This window comes from Ornithorhynchus anatinus, chromosome 2 (genome assembly GCF_004115215.2).
Source record: "Ornithorhynchus anatinus isolate Pmale09 chromosome 2, mOrnAna1.pri.v4, whole genome shotgun sequence".
Lineage (NCBI taxonomy): Eukaryota > Metazoa > Chordata > Mammalia > Monotremata > Ornithorhynchidae > Ornithorhynchus > Ornithorhynchus anatinus.
Window position 1 is genome coordinate 36,212,489 of NC_041729.1, and position 26,453 is coordinate 36,238,941.

At 49.9% G+C, this 26,453-nt stretch overlaps 1 protein-coding gene across 2 annotated transcripts in view; it reads left to right on the top strand.

Moving 5' to 3' along the window:
* Positions 1-26,453, top strand: part of LOC100081081 (ATP-sensitive inward rectifier potassium channel 12) — a 104,982-nt gene that overhangs the window by 35,879 nt on the left and 42,650 nt on the right. For both annotated transcript variants that reach the window (XR_003756243.1, XM_029056404.1), the window contains exon 2: positions 622-776. The gene's annotated coding sequence lies outside the window, so the exon portion shown is untranslated. The remainder of the gene's footprint in view (positions 1-621; positions 777-26,453) is intronic.

Below are 26,453 nucleotides of genomic sequence, written 5' to 3' on the forward strand. Positions count from 1 at the left end.
CTTAGATGACTGGATATCTCTCGAAATGCTGTGTTTCCATGTTTCTGTCAATTGCGCTCCTTTGTATTAAGCTTATTTTTTTCCTTTGCACTTGTGTTGGATCTGAAGGTGCATCTATCGGTCAGTGGTATTTACAGAGCATTCATTGTGCGGAGAGCACTGAACTAAGCGTTGGGGGAGTACAATGCAATAGAGCTGGTGGACACGATCCCTGCTCTCAAGGAGCTTACAATCTATTTGGGAAGATAGACATGAAAATACTTTACAGAGAGGGGAGGCAGCGGAATATAAGGATGTGAACGTTCTTATCTAACCCCAGTAGACCGAAAGCTCCTTGATGGAAGGGACGATGTCTCATTCGTCCTCTGAAATTGCTTGCCCTAACAACTATACTACTCAGGCTAGCAAAAAATGCTTCTACAATCAGATGATTGACATGTTAGACGGAGATCAAACCTTTCCTAAGGTTGGGAAGGTCTAGGTGTCAAGAGTCCCGGGCCATCTCTACCCAGGTTGGATTAGTCCAGTTTAGAGTGGTGCCTCTGATCCAGAAAAAGCACATTTCCTATCCTCAATGGCTTTCTTTTAATTTTGTTTTTGTTTTGTTATTTTTGTCCTTAGAATCCTTCAAACGAGTGTTCCACTCACCCCACATCACTAAACAAAGTGAAAAAAATATGATCTTCTAGAGACAGCTGCGTTGGGGTTGTCATGGCGATTGAATCTTCTCTCCCCGACTCTGCAATAACCCTGACACTGTTGCTAAAGTTGGGCAAGTGAGTAATGCATGCACACGCAAATACACACACAAATGCATCCTGCTGAGGTGGAGGTGACAGTTGTCAAAGCTTCCTGCAAAGCTTTTGTGGGTTGGAGGGGAAGAGGCAGCAGCGACTGCATCTGGAGAGATCGGAGGAGGCAGAAGAGGAGGCAGAGCTCCCCACGGATCGGGGTGGAGGCTCCCGGGTGGGTGATCTCAACAGTTATCTGGGTGACACAGATCCCAACGGAGTCAATGATTAAGTAAATAATCATAATAGGTATGGTATTTGTTAGGTGCTTACTATGTTCCAGGTGGGGTAGATACGAGAGAATCAGGTTGGACCCGGGGGCTGTCCCTCTTGGGGCTCACAGTCTTAATCCCCATTTTACAGATGAGGGAACTGAGACACAGTGAAGTGAAGCGACTTGTCCAAGGCTGCACAGCAGGCAAGTGGCGGAGCTGGGTTTAGAACCCATGACCTCCTGACTCCCAGGCCCAAGCTCTGAGTTCTGTCCAGTTGTGGCAGGAGAGATCATTCCCAGCAGAAATGGCTGGCGGGGTTCATCCAGGTGGAGCTCGTCCACCGACAGTAAGACCCCCCTACTCTGACTGGGCTTCTCCCCAGAACTACGGTGGACAGATTGTTTCTCCCATGAGCTCAGAGCGCTAGCATCTGTGGAAAGAGCACAGGCCTGGGAGTCGGAGGATCTGCATTCTAATCTCACCTCTACCACTTGTCTGCTGTAAGACTTTGGGCAAGTCACTTCACTTCTTTGTGCCTCAGTTCTCTCATCTGCAAAATGGGGATTCAATCCTTGTTCTCCCTCCTGCTTAGACTGTGAGTCCCATCTGGGTCCTGATTATCTTTCATCTACCCCGGTGTTTAATACAGTGGTTGGCACTCACCTCCGCCAAACTGATTCTCTTCCCCTCTTCGAAACCCTACTTAAAACTCACCTCCTCCAAGAGGCCTTCCCTGATTGAGGTCCCCCCTTTTTCCCTCTGCTCCCTCTACCCCCCCTTCACCTCTCCGCAGCTAAACCCTCTTCTCCCCCCTTTCCCTCTGCTCCTCCCCCTCTCCCGTCCCATCCCCTCAGCACTGTACTCGTCCGCTCAACTGTATATATCTTCATTACCCTAGTTATTTTGTTAATGAGATGTACATCGCCTTGATTCTATTTATTTGCTATTGTTTTAATGAGATGTTCTTCCCCTCGATTCTATTTATTGCCATCGTTCTTGTCTGCCCGTCTCCCCCGATTAGACTGTAAGCCCGTCAAAGGGCAGGGACCGTCCCTGTTACCGATTTGTACATTCCAAGTGCTTAGTACAGTGCTCTGCACATAGTAAGCGCTCAATAAATACTATTGGATGAATGAATGAATGAACATCATAAAGACTTAACAAATACCACATTATTATTATTATCAATAGATGATCTCCAGCATAATTTAAGAGGGCTCTCTCAGGAGCATGCTATTACTTCCATGCTAGGGCTACCTACTCTGTTTCGCTAGTGCCTTCGAGACAACAGTGAAGAGCAGGGGGAGAGGGCGGAAGGCAGACTTAAGAAGGGTCTCCACTTCCTCCCAAGGGGGCTCCTACCTTTCTCAGCCTGCCAGAGAGTGCTGGAGGTATTAGGCATGACACCCAATGGCACCAGCTCCCTCCCAGTCAGGCTGGAAAGGGCCTATGGGCCAGATAATAATAATAGAATTTGTTAAGCACTTACTATGTGCCAGGCACTGTGCTAAGCACTGGGGTGGATACGAGCAAATCGGGTTGGACACAGTCCCCGACCCATGTTGGGCTCATAGTCTCAATCCCCATTTTACAGATGAGGTAACTGAGGCCCCTGAGAAATGACTTGTCCAAGGTCATATAGCAGACACGTGGCAGTCAGGATTAGAACCCATGACCCGCTGACTCCCAGGCCCATACTCTATCCACTGTGCCGTGAAACCACACAGAGGACAAACGCTGGCTGTGAGACGCCCCTGCTCTTCATACATCCACTATTTTATTTTATTTTTGAGAAAATGGCGCCTTAGGGGAGCTGAATATCAACTGTTAGGGCCAAGCTGGTTGGGAGCAGAAAGATCCAGTCCCCTTGCTTTCCCTCTTGCATTATCCATCTCCCACCCCTTCTACCCCAGCCAATCAATCAATTAATCAATCAGTGGTGTTTATTGAGTGCTGACCCTGGGCAGAGGACCGTATGAAGGAAGCGCTCGGGAGAGTAAGATGCAATACAGTGGGTAGACATGATCCCTGCCCTCAAAGAGCTTTCATTCTAGTGGGGGAGATGGACGTTAAAATGAATTACAGCTAAGGGAAGTGGCCAAGTGTACGGAAGTGTACATGGTGCTGGGGGGCGGGGGGGTGATTGAGGTGAATATCAAAATGCTGAAGGGGTACATCCAAATTCAAAGGCAATGCAGACGGGAGGGCTAATAGAGTGGGAAAATGAGGGATTGTTCAGGGAAGCCCCCTCGGAGGAGTTGCGGTTTTAATAAGGCTTTGAAGGTGGGCAGAGCGGTGGTCTGTTGGATGTGAAATGGAAGGGAGTTCCAGGCCAGAGGGAGGAGGTGGGCAAAGGGTTGGTGGCAAAGTAGACAAGATCAAGATACACTGAGTAGATTGGCATTCGGGGAATGAAGTGTACAGGCTGGGTTGTAGTAGGAGATTGATGAGGTAATTGGAGGAGGTGAGCTGATTAAATGCATTAAAGCTTTAATGGAGAAGCAACATGGCCTAGTGGAAAGATCCCAGGCCCGGGTAGTCAGAGGATCTGGGTTCTAATCCCTCACATGCTACTTGCGTGCTGTGCGAACTTGGACAAGTTACTTTACCTCTAAGTTCCCTCATCTATAAAATGGAGGTGAAATACATGTTCTTCCTCCTACTTATAATGCGAGCCCCATGTGGGACCTAATGATCATATATCTACCCCAGTGCTTAATACAGTACTTGATGTATAGTAAGTGCTTAACAAATATTGTTATCATAATTATTATTATTATTACTACCACTAATAATAAAAAAGCCAATGGCAAGGAGTAGCTGCTTGATGTGGAGGTTCTTGGGCAACAACAGGAGGTTTCTGAGGAGAGGGGAATCAGGAATTGAATTTTTTTCAGAAAAATGATCCATGGAGCAGATTGAAGCATGGACTGGAGAGGGAAGGGACGGGGGCGGGGAGGTCAGCGAGGAGACTGATGCAGTAGTCGAGGTGGGATGGGGCGGTGCCCTGACTGATCTCACTTCCCCAATCCCTACAAGTCCCGTTCCCGCAGGACAGTCCATCCATCTACCCCCAGCTGACACACTTGGATTTTGTCCCTGCTTATTAGAGTGGTCTGCACACAGTAAGCACTCCATAAATGCCATTGATTGAATGATTGATCCACCAGCCACCCTCCAGCAAAAAGTCCCTCGCACTGCCATGGCGGCCCCAGGGGTTTGGCGGGAGCTGGCGGAAGCCCAGGGCAGAGCAGAGTCACGGTGACACCTGCGAGTGGCGGGAAGGGGAGGGGGTTAGTCCAAATGGCAGACAGGCTCAGCTGCCCTTTCCTCAAGCTCCCCAGAGGCCCCACCTCCGCCCACCCCCTCTGTGGCTGCCCCTGAGCTCCACGTTGGGCGGCCGCGGAGAGGGATCTCGGAAATAGGCGGTGGCTTCGGCTACCTCGGCCTGCGGCTTGTACCTCCCCGACTGCTTCTGCTTGATTCTGACTGTGTCAATTAGCTGCATTTGTGTTTTTGTGAGTTTTTATGGGTTTTTCTATTCATTTATTGATTGATATTAATATCTGTCCCTCCCACCCCGGACCGTGAGCTCGTTGTGGGCCGAGAACGTGTCTGTGGATTTTACACTGTACTCTCCAAGCGCTTAATACGGTACTTTGTAGACAGTAAGCACTCAATAAATACAATTGAACGAATGACTAGGTAGGCGTAATGTGTTCCTGAGTACAAGCGGTCCGTGTGGATCCGGGAAGGGCATATGGGTATGTGAGGGGGTGTTGAACCATTGTGGGACCGGTCGAGTGTGGCCGGGTCCTTTATTCCTGTCACGTGTCTTGTCTCTTTCCTGTTGCCCGCCTCCGTCTCTGGCGAACTGCTCTGTCTCTGTTTCCGTGCAACGTATTGCCACTGGGCAGAGGGGCACCCGGCCAGAATGTGCGGCTGGTTTAGTGCAAACCGTCATCTTCCTTTAAAAACAACTCCACCACCTGTCCTGCTGGTGGTGGGACTTCCTTTTCCCCTCAACCACTGGTGTCTCAACAACGCTCATTCAAAAGGCAAGGAGCCAGGAAGGCCGGCCTACGGTATTTTCATGGACAAGTATGCAGATGTGCGAGAGATTTTCTCTCCAGGCACTCGCCAATGCAAATTCACTCTGCATGGGCTTGGGAGTTAGAGGAGCTGGTTCTAATCCTGGCTCTGCTACTTGGTTGCTAGGTGACCCTGGGCAAGTCACTTAACCCCCTTCGTCCTCAGTTTCTACATCTGCAAAATGGAGATTCAATTCCCGTTAATAATAATAGTTGCGGTATTTGTTAAGCGCTTACTATGCTTCAGGAACTGTATTAAGCGCTCGGTGGATACAAGCAAATCGGATTAGCTACAGTCCCTGTCCCACATGGGGCTCACGGTCTTAATCCCCATTACTGTGTGCAGAGCACTGTATTAAACGATTGAGAGAGTACAATGCAATAATAAGCGGACACATCCCCTGCCCACAATGAGTTTACAGTCCCAGGGACCGGGACAGTGTCCAATCTGATTCTCTTATTCTACCACTGTGTTTACTTCGGTGCTTGGCACATAGTAAGCACTTAAACAAATATCATCATCATTATTAGTATCTTCAAACCAAAGGACAAATCTACTGTTACTGTCTGTATTTCTCCGTTTTTCCCTTTACTGCTCTTTTCTCCCCTATTGTACCTTTCACTCTAACCCTACATGCTTAGGGCATTGGTGTGCCCCTGAAAAACCTGCTTCCATCCCACTCTAAACTCCAGGAAATATAGTCATTTGAAGCACTGGGGAAATTTAGCTGCTTTCTGGGTGGAAGTAGTCTAATCATAAATGAGTGAATCGATCATTAATAATAATGTTGGTATTTATTAAGCGCTTACTATGTGCCAAGCACTGGGGTAGATACAGGGTAATCAGGTTGTCCCACGTGAGGCTCACAGTTAATCCCCATTTTACAGATGAGGTAACTGAGGCACGGAGAAGTGAAGTGACTTGCCCACAGTCACACAGCTGATAAGTGGCAGAGCCGGGATTCGAACTCATGACCTCTGACTCCCAAGCCCGTGCTCTTTCCACTGAGCCGCGCTGCTTCTCATTAGTATTGTTCGATTAGTATTTATCATTAGTATTTATCGATTGCTCACTATGTGCAGAGGACTGTACTAAGCACTAGGATGAGTGGGAAGAAGCATGTCATAGTGGATAGAGCATGGGCGTGGGAGTCAGAAGGTCATGGGTTCTAATGTCGGCTTCGCCACTTGTCTGCTGTGTGACCTTGGGTAAATCACTTCACTTCTCTGGATCTCGATTCCATCTGTAAAATGGGGATTGAGACTATGATTCCCACAGGGGACGGGGATTGTATCCAACCCGATTTGCTTGTATCCACCCCACCATTTAGTACAGTGCCTAGCACTTAACAAATGCCATAATTATTATTATTATTATTATTATTACAAGAGTCACATTCCCTGCACATAATGAGCTTCCAGTCTAGAGGGGGAGATAGTCATTAATATCAATAAATAATTTATAATATAGAATTTAAAGATTGGTACACTGCCTAAGGAGTCTGATAATGATCGTTCATTTCTAATATTTAATTTAAGGATTTATTTACTGCCTAAGGACTCTCCTAACGATCAAGCAAGGTGATGCCTTCCTTAGTACCATAGCTCAGGACTAAAATGGTTAGTTTTTAAGGGATTGGCCACCAGCATCGCTTCAGCTGATAGAGCACTGGCTGAATGAGAGGTGGAGTCAATGCAGTGGGTGGGTGATCGATATGTGTGAGATCAGAGAATCAATGGAAAATATCGCTCCAGGAGAGGCAGAGGAAATCAATGTTGTATTTGGCCATTTCCCACTGGATGTTTGGTAGGGTGGAGGGGGCGGGGGGAGCGTGTGTGTTTTCAACAGGAAAGAGACCATTTGGTACATGTCAAACTGGGTGACTGCAGTTTATAAACATGCCTAAGATTTACAGCTAAAGCGCTGTTAAACAAGCTGTCAACCAAAACCTTAGATTTAGGATGTTTTCTAAGTTAGACCTGGGGAAAGGGGCCGGGAAAACACCTCCATCCAGTTGGGTTAGGATCGCAATATGGAGCAGGAGCTACGTACAGCGACAAAGACACCAACCTAGGCAGGCAGTTGGGTACAGGGACACCCCTGTTCCCGCTTAGGGACCCAGTCGCGTCCACGGTCAGAACTACAGTGGAAGCTTTTCCTGGTCGGGCGGCCCGAAGATCCCTGTGCGGTATCCTGAATCCAAACCAAACCCGTAACAACATCTCTGGGTCAGTCCAAATCCCCCATTCTTCTTTGGGCCAGAAGATACAGCCTTTCTAGAAATAGAGGAGAATCAATTACCCATATTCACAAGGGGAAAGGAGTTGCATAGAGCCTTCATTTCTTGAAAAACGCTAATTACAGTTGTAATTATGTTCGATCTCCGTAGGTAACTTAGATTCGTCTTATGCCTCTCCTGTGGGCAATTGAACTGTTTCCCAAGCAGCAACCACATTCTCTCCCTCCCTCCCTTTCCCCACTCTCCCATGAAAGGGGAGAAAGTTAAGATTGTAAGCTCCTTGAGGGCACAGGTAATGCCTAAGACAGAGCTCTGCACAGAGTTGACCCAGAGGAAACAGATGATAATTATGATGGTGATGATGATTGATGTTGAAACGTCCCCTGGATCCTGCAGTTCTCCTCTGATTCATTCCAGAAAGCCTAGGGGATTCTTCAGAGAAGAGCCAGCAGAGTAGAGATGAAAATTGCCCCTTACATTCAAAGCAACCTCACTGCCCACCAATTTTACCTCTTGAATGAAATGGGGGCCAAGGAAATTGATGGCAGATTGACGGTCCCAGTCGCACCACGAAAACCCAAGAATAGCCCTCGCGTTGATTTGCTTAGCGGCTGCGGAGCCCGCTGCTGCTTTCGTGTTCGCCTCTCACCATCCTCCTGGGTCTCAGTTGGTCCTTTCTGGATTCCGGTGTGCCCAGTTGCTCTACCCGCCCCACCTGTGCCCCGGCTTCCATCTCTCTTGCCAGACTGCCGGAGTCCCAGCCGGTCCTAATGAATCCCTTTAAGGATTCCTCTATCCTCCTTGCTTCCGGTTACTCCATTTCAGCTTATCACGCAGTAGCTGTTCAGGTAGCCTCCTGTCAACCATTCTCCGCTCCAGACTGTAAGGTCATTTTGGGCAGGGAATGTGTCTGTTTATGGTTATAATGTACTTTCGAAGGGGCTTAGAATAGCTCTCTATACACTATAGGCGCTCAACAAATACAACTTTCTGGCTCACCCGCGACCGCCACTCAGTGAAGTTGGGCCGAGGGGAACATGGTTTCTGTGCTAGGAGACAGACTCTGTGGCAGGATTTTGTTGTTTGTGATCTTTCTTGCCACTTGCTGTTGAGTCTGGCACAGAGGTGAATCTGCTAGAACTGCTCGAGGAGTTGTCTGTGGAGTTTGTGGTGAGCCTGGATTTCCCAACCCCGCAGCTCTGTAAAACTTTGTTCTGGTCTGAAGTCAGATGCCACGCTGACAGCTGACAGTTCCCAAGAGATGTGCTCACCTTTTTGCTTTGAGGCAAGAAGGCAGAAATTAAGCTCTGTAGATCTCCCCCTTGTCCCTTCAGGTTTTCTCTTTTTTATTGGTATTTACAGAGCACTTACTATGTACCAGGCACTCTTCTAAGCACTGGGGTAGATGCAGGCTGATCAGGTCCCACGTGGGGCTCACAGTCTTAAACCCCATTTTACAGATGAGGTAACTGTGGCACAGAGAAGTGAAGTGACTTACCTAAGGTCACCCAGCAGCCAAGTGGTGGATCCGGGATTAAAACCAGGCCCTGGTGACTCCTAGGCCTGTGCTCTAGCCACTAGACCACACTGCTTATTAATAATAATAATACTGTGGCACTTAACTCCTTACTAGGTGCCAAACACTTATGGCTCAAAAGCGCTGGGATGGATACAAGATAATCAGGTCCCACGTGGGCTACTAGTCGAAATAGGAGGGGTTTAAGAAGGTGAACAGGGAATGAACCCCCATTGTGCAGATGAGGGAACTGAGGCACAGAGAAGTTAAGTGACTTGCCTAAGATCACCCAGCAGGTAAGTGACAGAGCCGATTTAGAACCCGGGTCCTCTGACTCCCAGGTCCACGTTCTTTCCACTAGGCCATCCTACTTCTCCTGCCCAGCCCAACCTAGCCATCATGTCAGGCTTGGACTAGCCAATAAAGGGTGAGCCGGATTTGGGACAGCTTTATCTCCCTGGGCAATCCTCTACTGCACCTCCTCTGCCCCTTGTTTTTGCGTCATAGCAACCCCATGCAAACATACGGCCCAATGGGAAGGTGCCTGGCAGGGATGAGAGCGGCCCTGGGCAAACCATCATCCCTATAATTAATGCCCTCATACAGGCTCTCGGGCCTGAAATCTCAGGATTGAGGCGCATCTGACGTCTCCATCGGACATCTGCCAGCTTCAGGGCCAAACTCTGGGTCCTACTGAGGGCAGTGAGTTAGGAAAGATTCAGCGTGCTCTTAGCTGAATCTTTTGAAGGATAATGGGGGAAAAAAGCCTACTTGCTTTATATAACTTTCTAAGCCCTCAACAATCTGCTCAGAACTCTACTGTTCTGCCTGCATGTTTTAGTACCTTTGCTTTCCAGGGCTTGATGCGTGAGAAAATTAAACCAAGATGTGGGGAGAAGCTCTTAGCTCTCTGTCTCACTCGTCCTTCCCTGTTTCCTTTCCCAGTGCTTACCCTCATTACCCTCCTCAGTGGCATTTCTGAGCGCTTACTGTGCACAGAACACAGTACTAAGCATTTGAGAAAATACAATACAACTGAGTTGGTAATAATAATAACTGTGGTATTTGTGGCGATTACTATGCGCCGGGCACTGTACTACGCTCTGGGGTGGATACGAGCAAATCGGGTTTGAAACCGTCCCTGTCCCGCATGGAGCTTATGGTCTCAATTCCCATTTTACAGATAAGAGAACTGAGGCCCAGGTATTTGTTAAGCGTTTACTATTTGTCAAGCACTGTTCTAAGTGCTGGGTTTTAGATACAAGCCCAAGGTCACACAACAGACAAGTGGTGGATCAGAGATTAGAACCCATGACCTTCTGACTCCCAGGCCCATCCTCTATCCACTACTCCCTGCTGCTCCTGCTAGTAGAAGTTTCCAGAACTGACATCTGCTTCCCAGAAGGGATGGAAGGTCACGGGGCCACCGGAGTGACCAACCCAGAGTTGGGGCCCCAGGGATATAGGACAATCTGAGGCCCTGGATGAATAATAATAGTAGTAATAATAATAATAATTGAGGTATTAGTTAAGCACTTACTATATGCCAGACACTGTACTAAAAACCAGGAGAGATTCAGGTAAGTGATGTGGATTCAGTGCCACATAGGACTCACATTAATCCACATTTTCCAGATGAGGTAACTGAGGCCCAGAAAAGTGAAGTGACTTGCCTGAGAGGTCACAGAGCAGACACGTGGCAGAGTCAGGATTAGAACCCAGGTCCTTCTGACTCCCAGGCCCGTGCTCTAGCCACTAAGCCATGCTGCTTCTCCAGAGCAGTTTCCAAACCACTCAGCCTTCTTTTTATGGTATATGTTAAGCGTTTATTAAACGTCAAACATTGTTCCAAGTGCTGGGACAGGTACAGGTTGATCAGGCCAGACGCAGTTCCTGTCCCCCATTGGGTTCACAGTCAAGGTGGAGGAAGAACAGGTATTGAATCCCCATTTTGCAGTTCAGGAAACTATGCCCCAGGTTACAGAACAGGCCAATGGCAAAGGTGGGATTAGAACCCAGGTTCTCTGACTCCCGGGCCTGTGCTTCATCTGCTAGCCGGTGTTCTTGAGGCTTAAATGCTCGTCCATCCCTGCCCGCCTCTCATGTCCGTGCTTGATGTAGTGGAGGGAGGAGACCCAAATTGAAGTTCAGCCCTGGGCCCATGGCCTGGATGTTCCACCTCTAGGACTGAGTTCACCCACGCACTGGAGGACGGGAGGCGAGGTTTGTGCAATGCTTGGCCTAGTGGGAAGAGCACAGGCCTCAGAGTCAGAGGACCTGGGTGCTGATCCCGGCACCGTCCCTTATCTGCTGTGTGACCTGGAGCGAGTCACTTTGCATCTCTATGCCTCGGTTTCCTCATCGGCCAAATGAGGATTCAATACTTGTTCTCCCTCCTTCTTAGACTGTGAGCCCCATGTGGGACCTGATTATACTGTATCGGCCCCAGGGCTTAGTACGGTGCTTGGCACATAGAAACCCCTTACGAGAACCCCAATTATTATGCTCATTCATTCAATCAATTGTATTTACTGAGTGCTTACCGTGTGCAGAGCAACGGAAAGAGACAATCCCTACCCAACAAGGGGCTCACAGTCTAGAAGAGGGAGACAGACAACAAAACAAAATAAGTAGACTGGCATCATTACCATCAAAGTAGATAAACAGAACCATAGACAAATGCGCATCATTAATGAACTAAATAGAGCAGTAAATAAGTACAAATATATACAGGTGTTGTGACGGGGGGAGGGGGTAGAGCAGAGGGAGGGAGTAGAGGCGATGGGGAGGGGAGGAGGAGCAGAGGGAAAGGGAGGGCTCAGTCTGGGAAGGCCTCCCGGAAGAGGTGAGCTCTCAGTAGGCCTTTGAAGAGGGGAAGAGAGTTAGTTTGGCGCAGGTGAGGAGGGAGGGCATTTCAGGTCAGGTAGGACGCGGGCCAGGGGTCAGCGGCGGGACAGGCGGGAACGAGGCACAGTGAGGAGGTGAGCGACAGAGGAGCGGAGTGTGTGGGCTGGAAGGCTGGAAGCGCTTAAAGAGTACCATAATTAAATTAAATCTGTGCCCCCTGAGTGGGATGGGGCTGATTCCTAGATCCCTGCTGTCCCTACTGCCCTGGGGAGAGGCCGGAGCAGTCTGTGGAGCCGCTGGGGGTCTGACGCCAAGGTTTCCAGTTCATCCGCTCACCTCCGCTGGCCAGATTCGGCCTGGACTAACTCTAGACCAACTCTTGCTCTAACTGGGAGACCTTCATTCATTTATTCAATCAATCGATTTATTGAGCGCTTACTGTGTGCAGAGCACTGCACTAAGTGCTTGGGAGAGTACATTATAGAAATAAATAGATACGTTCCCTGCCCACATTGAGTATTCCCTTACTAGGGTGGGCCGGGGGCCGGGAGGTTGCATGTGTGGTGGGAGCACAGTTGTCCCACTTTCCCTCCCTGTCCTCCAGCCCCGTTACAGGAATCCCTGGAAATAGCCCAGCTTCCAACCTTCCAGCTCTGTTGTCGCTGCTCCCGCTGAAGACATCAGGCGCCGAGGGAGAGGAGTCCAGGAGGGAGGACTTCTTCCCATCCTCTCCCTTGGGCAGCTCTGTGCATTGAGGTGCCACTTGCCAGCTGTGTGACTTTGGGCAAGTCACTTAACTTCTCTGTGCCTCAGTTACCTCATCTGTAAAATGGGGATTAAAACGGTGAGCCCCACGTGAGACAACCTGATCACCTTGTACCCCCCAGCGCTTCGAACGGTGCTTTGCACATAGCAAGCGCTTAACAAATGCCACCATTTTTTATTGAGGTCAAGTTCAGACCAGTGGGGTGGCCGGAAAACTGCCCGCTCTTCCCTCCTGTTGGCTATTAGGGAGGATTATAACTCAGCCCGCCTCCAGGAATGCTATCTTGTTACCAGCAAGTCAGGGATAGATAGGGAGAGCAATTCAGAAAATTCAACCGGGCCCATCAGGAGCAGAGGATCTCAGAGAGGAGGCCCAGGGGACTATGGGGAAGGGAGTGAGGAAGGAGTTCTCTACTTGGATTGGCCTGGAAAACCTTTGAACCTGCCCAGAACGTAGCCTGCTGGCTGGCTCAGTGGAAAGAGCCCGGGCTTGGGAGTCAGAGGTCATGGGTTCGAATCCCAGCTCTGCCACTCATCAGCTGGGTGACGGTGGGCAGGTCACTTCACTTCTCTGGGCCTCAGTGGCCTCAACTGTAAAATGGGGATTAACTGTGAGCCTCACGTGGGACAACCTGATTCCCCTGTGTCTACCCCAGCGCTTAGAACAGTGCTCGGCACATAGTAAGCGCTTAACAGATACCAACATTATTATTATTATATATAGCTGGCCTGCATGTTGAGAGATGGATGACGGTGCTGACAGTGAGGTTCCACGCCTGCGTGGGCTGTGGCCAAAAAAGATCTATACGCCAGTGGATAGAGCACGGGCCTGGGAGTTAGAAGGACCTGGATTCTAACCCCTGCTCCACTACTTGTCTGCTGTGTGACCTTGGGCAAGTCACTTCGCTTCTCTGGGCCTCAAGTACCTCATCCGTAAAAGGGGGATTAAGAGCGTGAGCCCCGGGTAGGACAGGGACTGTGTCCAACCTGATTAACTTGTGTCTACCCCAGCACTCAGGACAGTGCTTGACACATAGTAAGCGCTTAACAAATACCGTTATTATTACACTATTGATGTCTGTCTCCCCCACTCTAGGCCGTGAGCTCGTTGTGGGCGGGGAATGCCACGGTTTGTTATATTGTACTTTCCCAAGCGCTTAGTCCAGTGCTCAGCAGCGTGGCTCAGTGGAAAGAGCACGGGCTCGGGAGTCAGAGGTCATGGGTTCGAATCCCGGCTCTGCCACTTGTCAGCCGTGTGACTGTGGGCAAGTCACTTCACTTCTCTGTGCCTCAGTTACCTCATCTGTAAAATGGGGATTAACTGTGAGCCCCACGTGGGACAACCTGATTATCCTGTATCTACCCCAGCGCTTAGAACAGTGCTCGGCACATAGTAAGCGCTTAACAAATACCAACATTATTATCATTATTAATAAACGCTTAACAAATATGATGGGATGAATGAATGAAATACACGCCATAAGCGAGTAGGGAATCATTTCTAGCCTCTTGTCCGAGGGCATGAACGAAACGTCCAGAAATAGGCCTGCACAGTTTCCAAAAGAGGCCACCCACCCCTGAACCACGACAGATGAAATTGGGGCAGCTCATTCGTGCGGGTCTTTAGATTAGCTGGAGGAGGAGGGAGAGAAGGAGGATCCTCTCCTCAGCGGGACGTGACGGTTGGCACTGAGTCACGCCCATCTCCCACCCTCGTGCTCTCATCCGGTGCCCCCGTGGCCAACGGCGGGAGGGGTGAGTCGGCTGGAGGGGTTAGAGATGTCATTTCTAATCGCTGGAGAGAAAATCTCGGTGACCGTCAATGGCGGGGGACGTTACTGCCCCTGACTCGTTTCACTACTACTAATGTTAATAATGTTGGTATTTGTTAAGCGCTTGCTATGTGCCAAGCACTGTTCTAAGCGCTGGGGGAGATACGAGGGCATTAGGTTGTCCCACGTGGTGCTCACAGTCTTCATCCCCATTTTATAGATGAGGTAACTGAGGCCCAGGAAGGTTAAGTGACTTGCCCAAAGTCACACAGCTGACTACAAGCGGAGCTGGGATTAGAACCCGTGACCTCTGACTCCCAAGCCCTGGCTCTTTCCACTAAGCCACGCCGCTTCTCTGTTCTATTGGCTCTCCTAAGTGTCGGGGCTTCCTTTACTTGCGGAAATTGAAACAAATGGATACGGTACATTCTAAGATTCCCCCAAGGCCTCCCCACCCCAAAAATGAGCCAGCAGAACCTTCTACTGTCTACCAACTCGGTTATATTGTACTCTCCCAAGCGCTTAGTACAGTGCTCTGCACACAGTAAGTGTTCAATAAATACCATTGATTGATTAATTGGTTTTACAGCTGCCCACCCCACAGAAACTCCAGTTATCAGTTGGACCTGTCTTAGCCACTGGCCTGGCCAGTTAGCTAGAGTGTCGGGGGCGTCCAGGAGCACGGCCATGAAAAGAAGAAGCTCAGTGCTTGGGGTCACGTCCCCTTAATCCCACCGCACACAGTGAATGACGAATGTAGCACCTTCTGTGGGTGCTCAATCCATCAATCGGTGACATTTATTGGGCGCTCACTGGTTGCAGAGCACTGTACTAAATTCATTCAATAGTATTTATTGAGCGCTTACTATGTGCAGAGCACTGTACTAAGCGCTTGGAATGAACAAGTCGGCAACGGAGACGGTCCCTGCCCTTTGACGGGCTTACGGTCTAATCGGGGGAGACGGACAGACGAGAACGATGGCGATAAATAGAGTCGAGGGGAAGAACAAATCGTAAAATCAACGGCGACTAAATAGAATCGAGGCGATGTACATTTCATTAACAAAATAAAAGCGTAATGAAAATATATACAGTCGAGCGGACGAGTACGGTGCCGAGGGGATGGGAAGGGAGAGGGGGAGGAGCAGAGGGAGATGGGGGGAAAAGAGGGTTAAGCTGCGGAGAGGTGAAGGGGGGGCGGTAGAGGGAGTAGAGGGAGAAGGGGAGCTCAGTCTGGGAAGGCCTCTTGGAGGAGGTGAGTTTTAAGTAGGGTTTTGAAGAGGGGAAGAGAATCAGTTTGGCGGAGGCGAGGAGGGAGGGCGTTCCGGGACCGCGGGAGGAGGCGGCCCGGGGGTCGACGGCGGGGTGGGCGAGACCGAGGGACGGCGAGGAGGTGGGCGGCGGAGGAGCGGAGCGTGCGGGGTTGGGGGTAGAAAGAGAGAAGGGAGGAGAGGTAGGAAGGGGCGAGGTGAGGGAGAGCTTTGAAGCCTAGAGTGCGGAGTTTTTGTTTGGAGCGGAGGTCGATAGGCAACCACTGGAGGTGTTTAAGAAGGGGAGTGACAGGCCCAGATCGTTTCCGCGGGAAGACGAGCCGGGCAGCGGAGTGAAGGATAGACCGGAGCGGGGCGAGAGAGGAGGAAGGGAGGTCAGAGAGAAAGCTGACACGGTAGTCTAGCCGGGATATGGCGAGAGCCCGTAGCGGTAAGGTAGCCGTCTGGGTGGAGAGGAAAGGGCGGATCTTGGCGATATCGTAGAGGTGAGACCGGCAGGTCTCGGTAACGGATAGGATGCGTGGGGTGAACGAGAGGGACGAGTCAAGGATGACACCGAGATCGCGGGCCCGAGAGACGGGAAGGATGGTCGTGCCATCCACGGAAATGCTTGGGAGCGTACGAGACGACAGAGTTGGTAGTCACGTTCCTTGTCCACAAGGAGTGTGCAGTCTAGAGGAGGAGACACATTAAAATAAACTACGGATAAGGATGTAAGTGCTGAAGGCTGAAGCTGAAGTAAATATCAGGTGCTTAAAGGGTAAAGATTCAACTGCAAAGGCGAAGCAGAAGGGAGAGGGAGAGGGGAAATGAGGGATTGGTTGGGGGACATTGACGTGGGGCGCAAGCCCGACTCCCCCCAGGCTGGAATTGAGTGAGAAAGGGGTGCCGACGTGACAGTGGGAGGCAAGGGCTGTTATTGTCATCAGTAAACAGCGTGGCTCGGTGGAAAGAGCCCGGGCTTGGGAGTCAGGGGTCATGCAGTCTAATCCCGCCTCTGCCACTAGTCAGCTGGGTGACTTTGGGCTAGTCACTTAACTTCTCTGTGCCACACTTCCCTTGTCTGGAAAGTGGGGATGAAGCCCGTGAGCCCCACGTGGGACACCCTGATTACCTTGTATAATAACGTTGGTATTTGTTAAGTGCTTACTATGTGCCAAGCACTGTTCTAAGCGCCGGGATAGATACGAGGCAATCAGGTTGTCCCACTTAGGACTCACAGTCTTCATCCCCATTTTCCAGATGAGGTAACTGAGGCACAGAGAATAATGATAATGTAATGATGGTATTTGCTAAGCGCTTACTATGTGCAAAGCACTGTTCTAAGCGCTGGGGGGCGTGGATACAAGGTGATCAGGTTGTCCCAAGTGGGGCTAACAGTCTTTATCCCCATTTTACAGATGAAGGAACTGAGGCACAGAGGAGAAGTTAAGTGACTTGCCCAAAGTCACACAGCTGACAAGTAGCGGAGCTGGGATTAGAACCCGTGACCTCTGACTCCCAAGCCCGGGCTCTTTCCACTGAGCCACGCTGCTTGTATCTTCCCCAGAGCTTAGAACGGTGCTTGGCGCATAGTAAGCGCTTAACGAACGCCATCAGTATTATTATTATTATTACCTCCACAGCACTTATGGACATATCTGTGATTTATTTCTTTATATTAATGTCTACCTCCCCCTCTAGACTGGAAGCTCCTCGTGGGTGGAAAATGTGTCTGTTTAATGTTTTCTTGTACTCTTCCAAGCGCTTAGTACAGTGCTCTGCACACAGAAAGCGCTCAATGCATACGATTGAATAAATGAACGACTGAGTGAATTCCCACTCCCTTTCCCAGGTGCTACCGATGTCAATAATTTAGAGCTATGGACCAGGCCAGGAGGAAACGGGGGTCGAGATAGAAACAGATTTGAGGGGATATTTGGGGGGGGGGGTCTATTGTTGTCCCAGTCAACGCTGCGGGTGGGGGTCACTGGGCCTCGGGTTGAAACGTGGCGGGGTCAGTCCTCCCCCAGATCCTCTATCCCCCTGCTCTGGGGAAAGCCTCATACGATGCCCTCCTAAGACTTAGATAAGTGTGGCCACAGAACAAGAAGAGCCAACGTGGAGGGCCGAGAGGGGAAAGCAGGGAGCAGCTGCAGCTGCTGTGAAAGCATTTTGAAACTGATCAAGAGACCCGACGTCTGGGGAAAGGGCGGCCGGTTTTGGGTGCGGGGGGAGGTTTACCCCGCATCTCACCGGGAATGTGTCTGGCCGGGTCGAGAGAGTGCAAGTGGCATCGTGGAAATGTCTGGCACCGTAGTGAATTCCTTTGAGCAGGTTTTTTGTCCCGGGGTCCGTTATTCCCAATGGGAGGTACCATCGTCATCTATTTCAATAGAAAAATCTACATTGTCAGAGAAGTGACAGAACCCTGGAAACACGGTCTCTCTCTCTCCCCTTCCCATTTCCCTTCCCTGTTTTTCTCTCCTCTGATGATAACTGTGGTCTTGGTTAAGTGGTCTCTGCCACTTGTCAGCTGTGTGACTGTGGGTAGGTCAGTTAACTTCTCTGTGCCTCATTTGCCTCATCTGTAAAATGGGGATCAACCGTGAGCCTCAAGTGGGACAACCTGATTACCCCGTATCTCCCCCAGTGCTTAGAACAGCGTTCTGCACATAATAATCGCTTAACAGATACCAACATTATTATCATTATTGTTTACTGGGTTCCCGGTTCTGGATTCAAGCAGATTAGACACAATCCCTTTCTGAGATGGGGCTCTCGGGCAAGAGGGACGTATAGAAGCGATGTTGCCGGTGATTAGAGAACAGCCCAGAAGTCAGAAGGACTTGGGTTCTAATCCTGACTCTGCCACTTGTTTGATCTGTGATCTTGGGCGAATCACTTGACTTCTGTGCCTCGGTTACCTCATCTGTAAAGTGGGCTGAAGACTGTGAGCCCCATGTGGGACTAGGCGGTGTCCAACCTGAGGAAGCAGCATGGAGTAGTGGATTGAGCACGGGCCTGGGAGTCAGAAGGTCGTGGGTTCTAATCCTGGCCCTGCCACTTATCCTTTGGGTAGGTCAGTTCACTTCTCTGTGCCTCAGTTGCCTCATCTGTAAAATGAGGATTGAGACTATGAGCCCCATGTGGGACAGGGGCTGTGACCAACCCGATTTGCTGGTATCTACCCCAGCGCTTAGAATATCGCCTGGAACATAGTAAGCACTTAACAAATACCACAGTTATTGTCACTGTATCTACCCTAGCACTTAGTTTAGCGCCTGGCACATAGTAAGTGCTTAAAAAATGCCATAAAAAGTAGCCCCATTTTACTGATGAGGAATCAGAGGGACAGAGAAGTTTCGTAACATGCCCGGGGTCACACAGCAGTCGAATGGTGGAGCCGAGATTAGAAACTGAGACTCTTGACACCCAGGCCTGTTCTCTTGCTACTAGTCCACGGTGTTTCTCTGTGGCTCTTTTCCAGTCTCCCCACTCCCCATTCTGCTTCATTTAAGAGTAGGTGCCGCTGATATCTCTCGGGACCCTGGAGCGGAGGTCACGGTCAGGCTGATCATCATCTTTCTTCCCCACCGAGCCCAGACTAAATCACTGTGCTGCACCTCTGGCCAGCCGGAGGTGGCTGGCGGGAGCCGGGAGCTCTCTTTCCTTGAAAACAGCCCGGGGAAAATGAAGGCCGAAACTCCAAATCCAGACAGAAGTAGCAAGGAAGCCAGTGAGGTTTTCTTTTGAGGGAGAGAGAGGAATAAGAAGGGGGAGGGACGAGAACACGGTTTCTGAAAAGATTGCCAGATTAGGCACAGAGACCCACTTTACCTCTTTTTTTCCTGTCTGGACCCCAAGAATGTATTATGGGAGCAAACTCTTTCGGACCATTCCGGTGATTTAGATACGGGTGATGCGTGTTTCCTGGGACACGGTCTTAGTAGGTTGTTCTGCGGCCTAGCCGGAATCTCATCGTTAAGTCGTTGGACAAGGGGGAGGGTGTGGGGTGTGTTTCTGTGTGAGTGCGAGTGTTCACTGGGGGGCTGGTGTTGGCGTAATAGAATACTGCTGGATACAATGGCTCGAACCTGTGGTTGGGAGGTCAGATCTAAAGTGGGGAAGCTGTCAAGGGCCTGATATCTGTGCCCTCGGGCGACCCCAGCCAGAGGGAAATGTCACATCCTTTCTGTTTACTAGTTCATCCTGATGACTGCCCATCTCACTTTTCAGAGCGTGGAAATAACCGTTCTAATTCGAGAACTGAAAGGCGCCGGCGCAAGACCGGAATGGTTCGGGGGTGGGGGTGGGAGGTGGAACGGGGATTAGGAGCCAGGTGGAATGAGGGCACCCCCTTCCATAGTCCAACCGGCCCAAAGGGACGTGGGACAAGCCTGGGGCCCGAATGGGCCAGTAGACTGGGGGCCATTGGCCACCCAAGGGGAGAAGTCAGGGATCAATTTGTCTCTGGAGAGCTCTGGGGCTTTGTCAGGAATTCTGGGAAAATGGAATCCAGTCATAGAGGAGCTTCCATTCAATTCCTTCGGTCGTATTCGGGTGCGAAGCACTGTTCTGAGTGTTCAAGCCACCCACCCCCACCCCCCGGCTACTCTCAAGCTTTCAAACCAGGATTTCCCCTCTGTTTCCCAGAGCCCAGCCTCCTCCGATCTGCAGGGTGGGAATCTGAACTCTTTTAGTGCAGTCCAATTTGAGCCGGAGACCCCGCTGCCCATAAAGGCGGTGGTCTCCTTCCCTTCACCCCTCCACCCCCAAACCAGCCAGACCACCCTACTGCCCAGAAAGGCTTGCCTGGCTTCTTGGCTCCCCACTCAGAGTCCGATCAGCCGGCCCCAGACCTACCGGTCTCTCCCTCCCTCCCGGTCGTCCCGAGCAGCCCCTGGGCCCGTCCTTTTGATTTCTTCCCACGACATTGACTTTGGCTGGCAGCAGATGGCCGCGTGGCCGGTCGGTCAGAGTTGGGTGGGGGCCGGGGGACGGTGCGGAGACGGCTGCTTCTTCTCTCAGGAGCACAAGACGGCCAGGCCGGATGCCCCCGGAATGCGCTCCGGCAGGTGCTGCCTCTGAACAGACCGTCCCCTGCCCGGGACCCGCGTTCATTCCAAACCGGTCTCCGGGTCTCCAGTGACGTGGAGTAAAGAGCACAGAGGGAATTCAAGCTGAGCTATTTCGGACCCGGGAACGGGGAAGGAGAGGCTAAGAGAAGGTCCCGAGTGCAGTCACTGGAGGAGGTGGAAAAAGCATGGGCAGTTGGCTCCGTCCCGTCCATCTTTACCACTCCAGGTGCAGAAAGTTTAGAGGCTGGCTTCAGTGTGAGCTCCGGCTGGGGCCATCCGGGCTCTTCTGGAGAGGAGAGCAACCCATCAAAATCACCAGTGGCTGCTTACTGGGCCAGACCAATCATATGGAATCAATATATAGATATATATAATCATATAAATCAATCATATCTGGTGAGCATTTACTGTGTGAGAGTAATAATAATAATGTTGGCATTTGTTAAGCGCTTACTATGTGCAGAGCACTGTTCTAAGCGCTGGGGTAGATACGGGGTCATCAGGTTGTCCCACGTGAGGCTCACAGTCTTCATCCCCATTTTCCAGATGAGGGAATTGAGGGCCAGAAAAGCGAAGTGACTTGCCCACAGTCACACAGCTGACAGGTGGCAGAGCCGGGATTCGAACCCTTGACCTCTGACTCCCGAGCCCGGGCTCTTTCCACTGAGCCACGCTGAGAAGCAACGTGGCCTACTGTATAAAGCATGGGCCTGGGGGGCAGAAGGTCGTGCTTTCTAATCCTGGCTCCACCACTCATCTGCTGCGTGACCTTAGGCAGGTCACTTCACTTCTCTGGGCCTCAGTTTCCTCATCTGTAAAATGGGGTTTGAGACTGTGAGACCCAAGTGGGTCAGGGACCGTGTCTAACCCGATTTGCTTTTATCCTCCCCAGCATTTAGTACAGTGCCTTGCACATAGTAAGCGCTTAACAAATGTCATTATTATTATTGCAGAGCTCTGTACTAAGCACTTGGGAGAGGATAATACGACAGAGTTGGTGGATATTCTTCCAGCCCACAAAGTTTCTAAGATCCAAGTTACATCCTGGTTTTAAGTTTGAGTCTCCCGAGCGTGGCTCAGTGGAAAGAGCCCGGGCCTGGGAGTCAGAGGTCATGGGTTCGAAATCCGGCTCTGCCACTCGTCAGCCGTGTGACTGTGGGCGAGTCACTTCACTTCTCTATGCCTCAGTTCCCTCATCTGTAAAATGGGGATTAAGACTGCGAGCCTCACGTGGGACAACCTGATTACCCTGTGTCTAACCCCAGCGCTTAGAAGAGCGCTCTGTACGTAGTGAGCGCTTAACAAATACCGACATTATTAATGACGCACAGACTCTTTCAAGCCACCAGCCAGTTGGCGTCTGTTCCTGAGCGGTTCCACCCACCAGCTTCTGAAATCTGACCGACTCTCGCTCACAACTTCATCCCCAGTGGAGTCTCTGATGTGTAAATATAATTTTGGAAATCCAGAAGAAGGAGCAGCTCGCGGTAAATGCAGTTTTCCTCCATCAGTATTGTGCAGATCTAGGCCATCACTCCGCGATGTGTTTTGATGATGGGTAGGTCTGCCCTGAATGGTTCAGAATCATACCGCGCTGGAAGCAGCAATTTAGAAGGGGTGTGGGAGGGTGGGCAAACTGCTGCCCTTAAGCGCAGAATACTGTGCAGAATGTTCCACTGCCAGGACCTTTTACAGTGGGATAGTAGAATCTGGTATTAAATGGCCCAAACAGAGATATCCTGGATAGTACGGCAGGGTGGAAAAACCACCCCACTTCCAGCCCTGTAATCTGATATGTACAGAAGAATACTCTTCCGAAATCCCCAGATAACGTCAGTCAGTCGATTGTATCGCTAGGGAGCTTACCGTGTGCAGAACGCTGTACCAAGCGCTTGGGAGTGTACGGTACGACAATAAACAGACACATTCCCAGCCCAGATTCCCTGCTTCGAGTCTAGGGGGGAGACAGACATTGATATACATTAATAATGCTAATGTGTTGTTGTTATAATTACCTCCTTTAATTTTTATAGCACTTTTTCCTTTTCCCAAGGAGTTTTTCAACAGTGATCTCATTAAGAAAGTTCATATTTAGTTCATAAGGTACATAATGGTTTCTTATTTTTGTGCTGTTTTGAATTATAGGTTGAACTACAAGCTTACTGTTACGAAACTAATAGGCTAGACTAAGAATTGAATAGAATATAGGCTATAAATAATCACCATTTCAGATTCTGTTTTTAAATATTTGTGAAATGTGGTTTTTTTTCAATTTATGACAAATCTGAGACCTACAAAACTTAAACCCCTATCACCTCTAGGCTGTACCATGTCTACCAACTCTGTTGTGCTCTCCTAAGTGCTTAGTACAGGGTTCTGCACCCAGTAAGTGCTCCGTGACTCCCACTGATGATGATTTTCATTAGAATTCATTTTATTTCTGCTGTGTTCTGAGCACTGTCCTGGGGATTTGGGGACATATAAGAGATGATATAATTTCTGTCTTCAAGGATTTCATAATCTAATGGATTGTGTTCTAAATCCCCACTGACTCTATGGCTTCTATAACTCGATTTTAGGAAAGCCTCTACCTAATGACCCTGACAGGATGAATTCTAGGAAGGTTTGTTAGATGATGAGATGACGTTAAGATGTTAACTGTTAGAGAAGCAGTTCACTTAATAGAGTGCCTGGCGTTCATTCATTCATTCAATTGTATTCATTGAGTGCTTACTGTATGCAGAGCACTGTGCTAAGTGCTTGGAAAGTACAATTGGGCAGCAGGTAGAGACCATCCCTACCCAACGACGACGGGCTCACAGTCTAGAAGGGGGAGAAAGACAACGAAACAAGTAGGCATCAATAGCATCAAAATAGATGAATAGAATCATAGATATATACACATCATTAATAAAATAGAGTAATGAATATGTACAAATATACACGAGTGCTGTGGGGAAGGGATGGGGGTAGAGCAGAGGGAGGGAGTCGGGGCGATGGGGAGGGAAGGAGGAGCAGAGAAAAAGGGAGGATCAGTCTGGGAAGGCCTCCTGGAGGAGGTGAGTTCTCAGTAGGGCTTTGAAGGGGGGAAGAGAGGTAGTTTGGTGGATGTGAGGAGGGAGGCCATGCCAGGCCAGAGGTAGGACGTGGGCCAGGGTTCGATGGCGGGACAGGCGAGAACGAGGCCCAGTGAGGAGGTGAGCGGCAGAGGAGCGGAATGTACGGGCTGGGCTGTAGAAGGAGAGAAAGGAGGTGAAGTAGGAGGGGTCAAGGGGATGGAGAGCTTTGAAGCCAATAGTGAGGAGTTTTTCCTTCATGCAAAGGTTGATAGGCAACCACTGGGGGTTTTGGGGGAGGGGAGTGACATGCCCAGAGCATTTCTGTAGAAAGATAATCCAGGCAGCGGAGTGAAGTATAGACCGAAGCGGGAAGAGACAGGAGGATGGGAGATCGGAGAGGAGGCTGATGCAGTAACCCAGTCGGGATACGATGAGAGACTGTACCAATAAGGTAGCGGTTTGGATGGAGAGGAAAGGGCGGATCTTGGCGATGTTGCGAAGGTGAGACCAACAGGTGATGGTGACGGATCGGATGTGTGGGGTGAATGAGAGAGCCGCGTCGAGGATGACACCGAGGTTGCGGGCCTGTGAGACGGGAAGGACGGTCGTGATGGGAAAGTCAGGGAGAGGACAGGGTTTGGGAGGGGAAGATAAGGAGCTCGGTCTTGGACACGTTGAGTTTTAGGTGGCGGGCGGACGTCCAGGTGGAGACGTCCTAAAGGCAGGAGGAGATACGAGCCTGGAGGGAGGGAGAGAGAACAGCGGAGATGTCGATTTGGGTGTCATCTGTGTAGAGATGATAGTTGAAGCCAGCGCGTAGTGAGTGTTTAATGTGTATTATAAAATATACCTAAGTATAATAGTATAATAGCATACTATGATTATAAAAGTATGATAATGTTCAATAAGTGCTTAGTATGTACCCAACACTGTACTAGACGCTGGGATAGATACAGTATAGGCGGATTGGACACAAACAGACGGTAATATAAATAAATAAATTACAGGAGGAAGAGAAGGAGGAAGGCCCTGAATCACCCTTAAACCAGCTAGACAGTTCTTGACTAGGACTTAGTATTTTCAAGACTCCAGAAGGGTCAGGGCCCTGTATTTAACAAGCATTTTTGCTTTTTCACCTGCCTGCCTCTTACTCGGCAGAATTTTCACGTTCTTGTCTCTCTTTCTTCTCCTTTTCAGTCTTTGATCCATTTCCATTTAACTGAAGTGGTCTCGTCAGCATACATTTCTGTGGACATGTCTCCCTGCCCTTGCTCACTTGTAATTGGTCACGGCCTCAGCTAGCCCTGTCATAATAATGATAATGGTATTTTTTAAGCACTTATTGTGTGCCAAGCACTGTTCTAAGCACTGGGATAGGTACAAGGTAAGCAGGTTGGACACGGTCCCTGTCCCACCTGGAGCTCACAGTCTTAATCCCCGTTTTACACATGAGTTAATAATAATGTTGGTATTTGTTAAGCGATTACTATGTGCAGAGCACGGTTCTAAGCACTGGGGTAGATACAGGACGATCAGGTTGTCTCACGTGGGGCTCACAGTTTTAATCCCCATTTTCCAGATGAGGTAACTGCGGCACAGAGAAGTGAAGTGACTTGTCCAAGGTCACACAGCAGACAAGTGGTGGAGCCGGGATTAGAATCCACATCCTCTGGCTCCCAAGCCCATACTCTTGCCACTAGGCCATGCTGCTATAGAATCTACAGGTTGGGTACACCGAGATCGTTGAAGCCAAACTCTGATAAATAATTGCAAATGCCATGGGGATACTTGAATGGTAGAAGGCCCGACTCTCCCGCTGAGGACGGTGAGCCTCCCAACCGATTAAATCCATAGCCGCACGCACCCACCCAGATTTCCATCCGCGGCCCAGGAGGCCTCGACTATATTCCATGTTTCCCAACAGCCCCATCCACATCCACTTTCTCTTTCAGGACAGCCCACCAGGGCCATCCTCAAGGTTGAAAGTTCAGGTACTCTGGGAATTCTTTTTAGCCATATAAAGTCTTATTTGTGAGTGGAAAAAAAAAATCATCGAATGCCTATTTTCCCTGACCGGGCGACTCAAGGACATCTGGACTGGTTCGCTTCAAATGCCTCCCAAGCCCTCCTCGTTCCCGAACTCACCTTTGGGCTGAGACCCATCATGGAAAAATCCAACCCCCACGGAGAGTTCTTCGCAATGCAAGGAATGAGGGGAAAACGTTTTGGTTTTTCTTCCCAGGCAGGGAGGGGAGAGTTTTGCAGAGTCTCAGAGGAACACACGGACACATACACACACACCCAGAGTCCTCCACTCCTCTTGGACTTCATGTCAGAAATCAAACGAGCTGTCCATATGGTCCGATCGCCCCATGGTTCACGTGAATGTGGTCTCTCTTTCCTGACCGGGGCCAAGCAGCTGGTGTCCTACTTACCGGTGGCTACGCTCGGCCTTCCGCCTCTCCTGTCTTCCCGCTGCCGCCTGCTCTTTGGGAGATTCGGGCCATTAGCTCAGAGCATCTGCTGCATAATGAGCCCAGACGGCTTTGAACCAGTGGCCCCCAAAGGGAGCTATCGATCAGTCTATCGGTGGTATTCATTCATTCAGTTGTATTTACTGAGCGCCTTACCTTGTGCAGCATACTGAACGCCTGGGAAAGTACAATATAACAATGAGCAGATACGTTCCCTGCCCACAGTGAGCTTACAGTCTAGGGGGAAGCGCTTACTGAGTGCAGAGAGCCGTACTAAGGACGAGGGAGTACCCTATTTATTTTGTTAATGAGGTGTACATCCCCTCGATTCTATTTATCGTGATTAAGTTGT